Genomic DNA, 10,961 nt, shown 5'->3' with positions numbered 1-10,961 from the left:
CGTCTTGAGACCCGCCGAACCGAAAAATATGTATGAATTTTTTCACGGGAAAACTACTTTGTAGTACTGGTTGACTTGTAAACAGATGCATTGTCATGTTGATAGATCCAGTCTTGACCACCATTGAGAGGACTGAATGGGATTAGATGTTCATATAACATAGCTTGTTACATCTCAGATTTCATTCACGCATTAACCCCTTAATACCATTCTTTTTAGACAAGCGGGAAGAGAAAACAATTGACTGCAAAATCCGCTGTCAATTGTTTTCTCTTTTTCCGGTCAAATTTTCGTCTTTTCCAGTCGAATTTAAATGTACAAATTACGGTTTCAAACACGTTAAAAAATTCATTTATTTCTGATTGGTTTTTAGCACCACATTTGGAATTTCGCGTATGCGCTATTTTTCGGGAAGAGATTAACCGCATGTATCGAAGGTTTTCTGTACTGCGAGTCTCCACGGAAAAATGTAATTGTTTTCTGTTTCGATTTGTTGTTTTGAAAACATGATATACATAAAGATAACTTTAATTAATTGTATGCATTTACTATTTCCAGTGATTGATTCTTTTGGAAAATTACCGGCAGGAATGTTAGGAGTAACACTATGGATATCGGGAGATTATGACCAGTGTTTGGACATAAAAATTCCTCAAAATAAAAAAGAGATTACCGATAAAGGAAAGGAACAGATTCGAGGCAAGTACTGTGCTCTGACAATTGGAATGCAAGAATCACTGAAACGTATTGCAAAGTCAATTCATAAGTTGGAAAATAATTCATTGATTAAACTTGCAGAAGAGATTATTGTAAGTATTAAAGTTTAAAGAAAAATTTTGCGATGGATTGATAAAGTTTAGTGTAATTTGTCAGTTAAATTTATTTATACAAGGAATTAATAAATTTTTTAGAAACCAATGAAGTTTGAAGACTTATTGAAAACAGAGTTAGCCGATACAAGAATAAGAATACGTTTGGATGCGTGCATTCCGAGTACATGTAGTAATAAAGACTTAAAACACGTTGGGAATTGGAGTAAGTCGTTTGATATTTTGTAATTATGTGAAATTCTCTTGTAAATCCGAATACGTTTTAATCAAGTGTACGTAGGAACTTAATTCATTCTATTATACAGAACCGAAACAACACAAAATCACTGTAATAAAGCATAATAACTTTGTAAAATTAATACAGTACTTATATACAGTATGTATTTTAACGTCGATATAAATATGTAATTCAGTATAAACAATTTTTAAAATTACCACTCAATAATCTGTAAACACTTTCCCATAAAGAGTTCGGATTAGCGAGAGTCAATTGTATAATATAGAAAAATAAGACTATTTTTATGCTATGTTTTATGAGGAAATAGTAACTGTAATGCGTGGAGTGCCCACCAATGGCAGATTTTGTTAATAATTTGTAAAAAATGTTTCAGATGTGTTTAAGGAAAAAAGTTCCAATTGAAATTCCTCCCACTGCAGGGAGGAACCATATTGGTAGATCGACTTTTCTTACTTAAAATACTTTTTTTCTTTTAGTTAAATTTGATTTTAGAAGAAATGCATTTGAACCTCATTATTTCTGATAAATTAAAAATAAAATAAGCGTTAAATTAAACCGTTACTTTGGAAAATTAATTTATGTACTTGTTTAAATGTTTAATTATCTTCTGAATTTTACTTTTCAGTATTCGGGACAGCGGTAGACTTTAATGTTGAATATTGCAAAATCAAAGATGAACGCATTGAATACACTAACGGACAATTGATATCGTTGTAAGTATATTTTCATTGAAGTAATAAAACATCCTTACTACACCCGATACGTTTAAATCTTTACATCAACCAAAGCCGATTTATCGGGCTAGAAACGGCTATAATACTAATAATTTAATAGAAAACTTGACATTAGAGTTAGGCGCCTAACTTTAATGACGTCTTTATACATTTAATAATTATAATTTAAATAAATTCAAATAATAATTTTACAATTATTGAAAGAAAAGAATTGGCCCGGAGCGGAACTCGAACCCGCAACTCCTGCTTGCCGCGCTGATTTTTTTCGGCTTTAGTTGATGTAAAGCTTTATTAAAATGATTATATTAAATTAAGAACATGAAAATTATGAAAATTACTTAAAATTACTTAAGGCAAATTAACGATGAAATAGAAAATATAAATAAATAATAAATTTCTTGTAAAAAACGTGATAATAAATTGATTAAAGGCCATTTAAATCAATAATTTTACGAAAAAATAAATTTAACAACGAAAATAGCAAATCGAATCTATTTTGTTCTGAAGCACATTACATGATATTAAAGAGAAATTTATTTTCTATTTGAATGCGCATCGTTTATTTTAATTCTGTGTTTTAAGTACTTCAGTTTAAGTTATTAACCGTTTCTTCTTCTGTTTTATGTGTTCTGCTTTTTACTATAATGGAATATTCCGTTATCGGTCGACCTTTAACATTTTTATCATTCACTCAATCGTTGAATAAAATAAGCGATAGTTTACTGTCTGTTTTTTCAATTGAATTTTTTTTTTACTTCACTCGGAACCGTCTGGTATGACACCGCAAAATATACTTAGAAAAAGTCACAAAACAACTGCCACATTAAACTTTACTAGAGAAATTCTTTCGTGAAATTATTGGATTTTTTTTGTTTTTTCTGCATATGATATTTTATTTCTTGCTAAGTCATAGATTGAAGGTATAAGTCTCGTAGACGGTATTTGTCATAAATGTTTCCGTTGCTCCAATTAGTCCATTGATTTTTCGACTAGAACACTCGTGTAAAATTAATCCTCAAATAGTTGCAAATTGTTTCTGAAATAACGATTCGAATATGTTCGTTTGTAAAATCTCTCGGTTAAATTATGCCAAAAAGCGTGAAAATGGAAAATCGCACACCTCTTACGAATTTGTTATCGACACGGCTGCAAGACAGATTATCGGTTGAAGATACAACAAAATTTTAAAATAAGTGTTACAATACAGTTTTGATCGCATTTCAACTGTTCTAATATCGCTGTAATCGATTTCCTAGGATTTTTTAGTTACTACATATTTGGCTGTCATTGATTCCCTGAAATCATCGATCTTATTGTCAAATTCGGCGCAACACCTAATCTCCGATTTGAATATAAATGTTTACACAATTTTTAGATATACACAACATATTTAAAACAAAGAATAAATAAATATTATTAAAATATCCAACTTTATTGAAATATATAAATATTAATTTTAAATCGCTATACATATTTATAAAATTACAAAAATAAATTTAAATTAATTAAAACCATTGCAGAATATATTTAGTAATAAAAACGAATAATAGGGAGTTTTCCTCTGGTCTTCGATGTACAGCAGATGATTGCGTGTTATCCTTTACAGAAAAGTGAACACAGATATATAATTCAAATTAATTAATTAACTTTTAAAATAAAAATTTAAGTCATTAACGTTAATGAGCTATAGAATATATCAAATTAAAAAAAATATTTTATAATTTATTTAATAAACAAAGAATCTCTTGTTTGGTTGAATAGTCGTAAATACATTAAAAGGTGTCAATTGCGGGAACTAAGTAAAATAAAAACGTTTCAAACCAGGAAAATTATTCGATAATTTTTTTGCGATTTACTCGAGTTTCATTCTAGGTTTTCATATTACTGAAAGACAAAGAATTGTATAAGTATAAGACTGTATAAAAATAAAACATGGAAATAAATCAAAAGTTATATTGATACGTACGACAATTTCGAACAGTTTTAAATGTTAGTTGTATGTCTTCGAAGCATAATTTTTCGTTACACTTTTTCGATAAAATTAATGCAACAGGCAAGTAAACTTCCTCTCAACTAACAATAGAATATTGCTTGAAAATTGCACAAAAAATATGTTTAGAAATAAACATCTAGTAAAACATTAACTGGGTAGTACTATGCTGTGGAACTAGCAATCTGATATCAACGTTCTTTATTATTGACTAACAAAAATATCTAAAGACGGACAATAGTGAGTATGTGCGTGTTCATTGGCACCGAAACTGTTGGAGTTGGAATGCGATAATCCGTTTATTAGACATAAGGAGAGATTGGAGTCTCACAAGTTTTTTCGATAGGTCTTCCAGGTTTACAGTTAACTTAGAAAAGTACAGTCCTCTTTAATCTTAATTGTCTCACTTTTGACGTTTAATGCAAACCACATCCAGCGGTCAACGAGTGACTTGATGACGACAGGAAAGATGTATACCTGCTTGTCCAATGGCATGGTCAATATCGAACATCTGAGTCTCGAGCCGAACAAATAGCGAGTTTTCCTTTGCTTTTCGATTTATAGCGGATAATGGCGTTTTGTATCTTAAGATTCACCATTCTCTAGAATATAAGTTCATCGGGAAAACCTGAGTAGTACATTTCTGGACACGACGGATCGATGAAGTGTTCCAAGAGGGAAGGATGCACACGTAAGAAATAATCTGTTGAAAGATTTACGGGAGATACGTAATGAATCGATGAGACCTTCAAAAACACTTACGTACAAGAGGCAGGATATTTTGATAACAGTTCAATAGGAATTGTGGAAGAGATATCTGCTGAAGAAAGAATTGGGATATTAAAATGCAATTTGTCCTATTATCATGTGTTTTTCTTGTTAGTCATCTCAACTCGTTGTTGTTTTCAAGAAAAATTCGGTATCAGCTCATAACTTCGAAAAGGTAGATGTCAACGTTCGATTCGACACCAAACTCCGATAACGATAAGACTTAAATGTTTGTCTATCCCCATCATTGTGTATCTTTAAATAAAAATTGTTTAATGGTTTTTGGTGATTTAGGTCTAGAACTTCTGTGAGACAAATTTTGATAGCGATTCGGAGCTTGAAACCACTCTGCACATATTTATCGGCCTACTCTCCCTAAGCAACAACCCGCCAACGAGGAACTACTAGGTTAACAACGTCGTCACTAGCCACCAAGCCTGCTATTAAATTTTACTGTGATATATTGTTGTATATGGATCAACAATGCGATCTCTGTATATATAACTGTCCATCAGCCAAAATAGCACTCTGTACTGTATATTTGTATCTAAATTATTTTTTATCATTGTGATGCGGGTCAATTATTTTACCTTTTCTCATCCTTCCAAGGTTTAAACTTTCATTTTTTTACTCCCTCCTTTTCTTCTTTTTTTATTTTTTTATATGAGCGAAGTCTCACAACAGCTTTCTACCTATAAACTAAACTAAACTAAAGTTTGAAGCTTCACAAGTGAAAAGTCTTCATTAAGCAAGTATCTAATACATTTCTAAATAATGCAATTTTAATATAGCTCTTAAGTTATTATGCACACAGAAATAAAAAAATTACTTAAGCTATTGTTAATTAAATGATATGAATTTATATTTCAGTAAATTAATGTGAAAATATTAATTGCCTTCATTTAGAATTGTTTTCGGCATGTTTATTGCATGGGTAGGATTGGCAACGTTAATAGAAATATTAATGAGACTTCACATTATTCCTCTGAAAGCGAGTAAAGGCAAGTCTTTAAGATTATAAAAATATATTTTTAAAATATTTAAGAATGAGAATTTATCTATTATTATTCTAAAGTTAAGGAAAATGATCTTGAATGCTCTTATTTTCGAATATATTATGAACAGTTCATAAAAACAATTTTAAAATAAATATATTTTTATCAGTTAACTGAACCTAACTTTAATAATTTATTAAAGTTTATTATTTTTAGGTAAATTTTTCGAGTATATTCTTGGAGCTTCACCTTATAAATCTCTACATAATTTATATTCGACGAATCTTGACGAAAGTACAAAATCGATCTGCGGTGTAAAATTTCTTCTAGTAAATATTGTGGTGTTGGGACATTTATGCGTGGTAGTATTGTTTCCGACAATAACAGGTATTTTTTTAATGTAAAATTTCAAAGCTTCACCTTATAAATCTCTACATAACTTATATTCGACGAATCTCGACGAAAGTACAAAATCGATGTGTGGTGTAAAATTTCTTCTAATAAATATTGTGGTGTTGGGACATTTATGCGTGGTAATGTTGTTTCCCACAATAACAGGTATTTTTTTTTACTGTAAGATATAATATTTAATATATATTAATATTTTTGCCACAGTGTATGCCAAAGGCTTGCCACCGTAACACAATTTTAATTGTTCTATTGTTTAGTCAGTTCACTGTCACAGCTAATATGGAAAATGTAATTATATATGTAATAATTATAATTATATGTCACTTTTAATTAATGTTTTAAAATGCAGATTATTGTCTTATGAAACAAGAAATTTCTACCTTATTCTTTTTTTTTATCTGTTTGGGGCCGTCCATAAATTATACAAGGGCGATTTAGGCCATTCTAGACCCTCACCCACCCCTGTGTAAGAAACCGTAATATTTTCTTTGATCCTTTTTCTCCTTTTCTATTTTACGTAATATTTCGGCATGATTTTATAGAAAGATTTTAACAGATAATTTTTTATGAAACCCTATAAAAACCTTTGGTCCAAAATATACAATTATTAATTAGTTCATTAATATGTACAGTACTATTATTTATAAAAGATTTATGTAGAACAAATTTAAAAATACAGTAGACTCCCGAAAACTCGACACTCGATAACCCGGCATTCCGGATAACTCGTCCACACCCTATTATTATTATCATTAATTAATGTCATAATCTTCATTTTTATATTAATTGTATTTTCACAAAAAACGCAAAAAACCTTTGCCAGATCGACTAGCTAGTGCACGTCTAAACAGAAACGACATACAAAATAAAACAAGAGCGAATAGAAACCAAATTCCGTTGCTATAATAATTACATTTTGGCTGTGGCTAAGAAAATAAACTACATTCTGCTAAAATGTGCTAGGTGTACCTGGAAAATAAATCATAAAGCCTGTAAAATTCTATAATGGGACATTACAACCAATGCTATTTTACGCGGCCTCTGGCTGTGGTCGTGTAACTAGTAAAAATTCAGTAGCAAGTAAATTAATCTCTTCAAAGACAGTTTGCCATCAAAATTTCAAAGTGCTGCATAACTGTTTCTACTAATGCCTCTGATACTAGCGGAGCTCCTTCTTCGCCACTATGTAGTGTAGAGAAGGTTCTAAACTACTACATCACAACTACAAACATTATGGATCAATAACAGTCTTTTCTCCTATCTACGGCTGTTCATACGCTACCGCATTGCAATTACCCTACTATTTGTGATAATCACCCTGTAAACAAGGTTATTTGGTGTCATCAGCTTCCTCCATGGATAGTCATGCAGACATTTATATCTACACAGATGAGTCTAAAAACTCTTTTCGTGTCGGCTCAAGTATCTGTATCTTCCTCCAAACTGATATATTTTGCCCAAAATATGTTAGAAGGTACAAATACTTCCCACATACATCCATCTATCGAGCTGAAGAAGATGCCGACTACCAAGTTGTTCAGTGCGCCACTTCACTACCAAACAAAACTCTGTCTATCAACATTTACAGCGATTCTTAGTCTGTCGTAAAAGCTTTATTAAATCCCAATAGCAATAGCCATAAAATCGCATATATCCAGCCCCATATTAAAAATCTTGTAAATAAGATAAGTTTCATATTTGTTCCTGGCTATACTGGCATACTAGGAAATGAAAAAGCCTACTTTGAGGCTAATCAGCTGCAAAGGATACTGATTTGGACTACACTCGCATCCCTCTCTCACGTAGCAACCTTAAAAATTATATTCAAGACAACGCTATACAAAAGTGAAATCAATAAAAGTAGTTGAGCAGTAAAACTGGTAGAATAACAAAACTTTATTTTCCTAGTGTTGAATGCGGGTTCTCGTCACTACTTAGAGATTTAACATTTGCTACTGCTCAACTTCTTACTGAGCATAATTTTAAAAGCTACCTGGCGATGTATAACCGGGCAGAAACTGCTTCTCGCTTTTGCTCTACAGAAAACGTAGACAACATCGACCATATGATCTATCATTGTCCAATTTAAGATCAATATAGATTTATTCTGAAATTAGAAATGTTTACGCTCGGTTTCGGTTGACCACGTCCACTCGATAAGCTTGTTCAGAAACCACTGTTTGATGCTTTTTACAATTATGTTAAAATAATATGAAAAAAGACTATTTATAATTTATAATTTCTAGTTTTACATTTTAGTTTTCACTAAAAGCCGAATACTAATTTTATGTTTCTTTCTATCGTGTATTTTGGTTTATGTATTCTTAGTGTTATACACCCATAGGAGTGGTGCACTTATTCTAGTCAAAAATAAGAGAGAAAAATCTCCACACGGCCTTTCTCCCATGACAAAAAATGTGCAGAGTGTGAATCTACTAGCGTTATTACTCTATCACATCACACGAGACAACGAGCGTTCTTAATAGAAACCGCCAAATTGAAGCCAAATTCAAAACGCTACTACTCAACGAGATCATAAAATAAACATAAGAATATTACGTAAGACGAGATCTATTACACCCGTACCCCTGAGTAAGAAATCGAATGAAATCCTTGACCTCCCCTTCCAAAATACTTTACGTAATTTATGGACGGCTCCTTACGGACATATGATGATCGATTTGAAATTAAAGTTTCTTATATTCATATAATTTTTAAATCCTTATCTAACACCTTATTGATTCATTGACAATTTTTGCACATCATAAATTAAGATACAGAACAATCACCGAAAAGATTTCTTTATTAAGTTTCAAAAATTTTAAATACTATTTTACTGAGTGTCAGTCATTTTCGAAATAGGCTACTTACGTGCAATGTATTCGATGATTTTGTCACGATTGTTTTTCATTCGTTCAAATTGCCGTTCGTTTCTGAAATATTTTTGCTAAACTCAGCGACAGAGTGTAAAAACATAAATGGAAAACTTTTTTCGAGCGAAGAGAGCAAAACGACTTGAAAACTACATGTTTTAATTTGTATAGTGCTAAAACTAAGATACGGACTAAAATTTAATATTGAAAAAAACGACATGTGTATTCAGCTGAAGCACATGAAAAACTACCGTGCCGAATACTGTTAACAGCATGTTAATCTTTTATATTAAATTTAATAACGAATTACAGTAGAAATTTAAATTAATCGTTTAAAAATACATAATCTAAGTTATTTTTTCGAATCGTCGCTACTCTTTCCAAAACACTTTTTTTAGCTGAATACAAGGACATAATTTCCTTACTGAGAAAGTTTTCCACTTAATTTATGATAATTGAAAAAAAAATTACACTGCTTATTTCTGGCAGAAAATCGATCGTATCGTTCATGCAGAAAATCAATAATTCGCTTGGCCAAAGCTGATTATTAATATATGTAAAAGCAACAGATAAAATTTGGAAAAATAAGAGCAATGAATTACTAATAGCAAATTACTATTGAAAGACTATTTTTTTGTGTATCATATAGATGGGAATCACCATTTGCACAATACAAAAGAATATGTAATTTAAGGAAGTTTCCGGTGAAACTTTGATCAGAAGTACAACAGGATGGACTCGAAATGTTAAAAAGTGAGACAAATATTTAAAAATTATATGAAAAAAATCTCTAATAAGAAAGACAAATGTACTCTTAAAACGAAACAAATTATTCGTTTTTTATACGAATTCTGTCTTGTATTAAAAAAATTTGCAAAACGAAGTTTTGCAAATTTTTAAAATGCAATGAGTGACACTCCATAAATTTGTAGACTAAACATTTCGGATTGCTGACAGGTGAATGATACATCAGGAAAATTGAAATTGCGTTATTTGAAAATATGTAGAGCAATTAATTAATTAAACTTAATTTTAAGTTATTATTTATTTAGGATTACGAAGGATAACCGAATATACTCGAGTATCGAATGATGCCTTTATTCAGTTATGCTGTTTTAATTCGATTTTGAAAAACTCGAAGCAATCGACTAAAAATCCACTCGTGTTTACCTAATTGTGTGCAATTCCGTTAGTTTTTGTATAAAATTTCTATGAAATTGCAAAATCTGCGCTGGCGAAGCCGCGGATACAGCTATTTTATTTCTTCGATTTATAAAACTCATATTTCATACAAAATATTTTTTTTATATTTATGTATTTTTTATAAAAATAACAATACTTATATTTTAAAGATAAATATTCCAATATCTTCAAGAGTGTGGATCTTCTTTTATTCGAAATTATTCTCCAAGGCCTCACTACGATAGAATCATTCTTCTTCTACAGGTAAGATTATTTTAATTTTAATGTTACATATAAATACAATTTTTGAAGAACATTTACATTCACTATTATAATAATAATAGTAACATTTATAGATTTTTGAAAAAAAAACTTTTGTGTTTAAAATTAATAACGAATAATATTTTTTGGCTAGCGGGTTTATGGTAATGTATCTGAGACAAAAAAGTGGACGAAACTCTGCGAAATACTATGTCATGCTTTTACTAAAGCGAGTTATCAGGTAAAATATTAAACTCTTTTCGTCATTTTTTCGAGTATTATATTTTGTTCGTGTTTCAGATATACACTTCCGATATTCTTCGCTTTGGGCTTCACAATTCTTCTGCCTCTTCTTGGAGAAGGTCCTCATTGGGATATTATTATTAGTCAGGGAAAACACGTAGAAAGAGAATGGTGGAAATATATCACCCATATTCATATTTACCAAACCAAAGAATCGATGGTAAATGTATATAAGTTAAAATTCAGTTTTTAAGTTTTAGACATTATGAATAATTACGTGAAAATTTGCATTCACTCAAATTGTTTTGAACAAACCAATGTATTAGATATATGCAATTTATCGTTAAGCCACAAATGTTTCTAATGTTACATGTAACGAAATCTGAAGGGTATGTGAACGTTTCTTCACTTTAAACTGTTGTATAACTATGTAGTG

The 10,961-nt window shown here is 30.5% G+C and overlaps 1 long non-coding RNA gene across 1 annotated transcript; it reads left to right on the top strand.

Annotated features, from left to right (window-relative positions):
- The first annotated feature begins 5,986 nt into the window (after window positions 1–5,986).
- Window positions 5,987–10,491, top strand: LOC111639473. Its single transcript, XR_002759071.1, has 3 exons — window positions 5,987–6,113; window positions 10,192–10,285; window positions 10,437–10,491. It is a non-coding gene; the product is annotated as an uncharacterized LOC111639473 (long non-coding RNA).
- The last annotated feature ends 470 nt before the right edge of the window (window positions 10,492–10,961 follow it).

This window comes from Centruroides sculpturatus, unplaced genomic scaffold (assembly GCF_000671375.1).
Source record: "Centruroides sculpturatus isolate CEXI.00-Female unplaced genomic scaffold, Cexi_2.0 scaffold1148, whole genome shotgun sequence".
Classification (NCBI taxonomy): domain Eukaryota; kingdom Metazoa; phylum Arthropoda; class Arachnida; order Scorpiones; family Buthidae; genus Centruroides; species Centruroides sculpturatus.
This window is presented reverse-complemented; position numbering and strand designations above follow the sequence as displayed.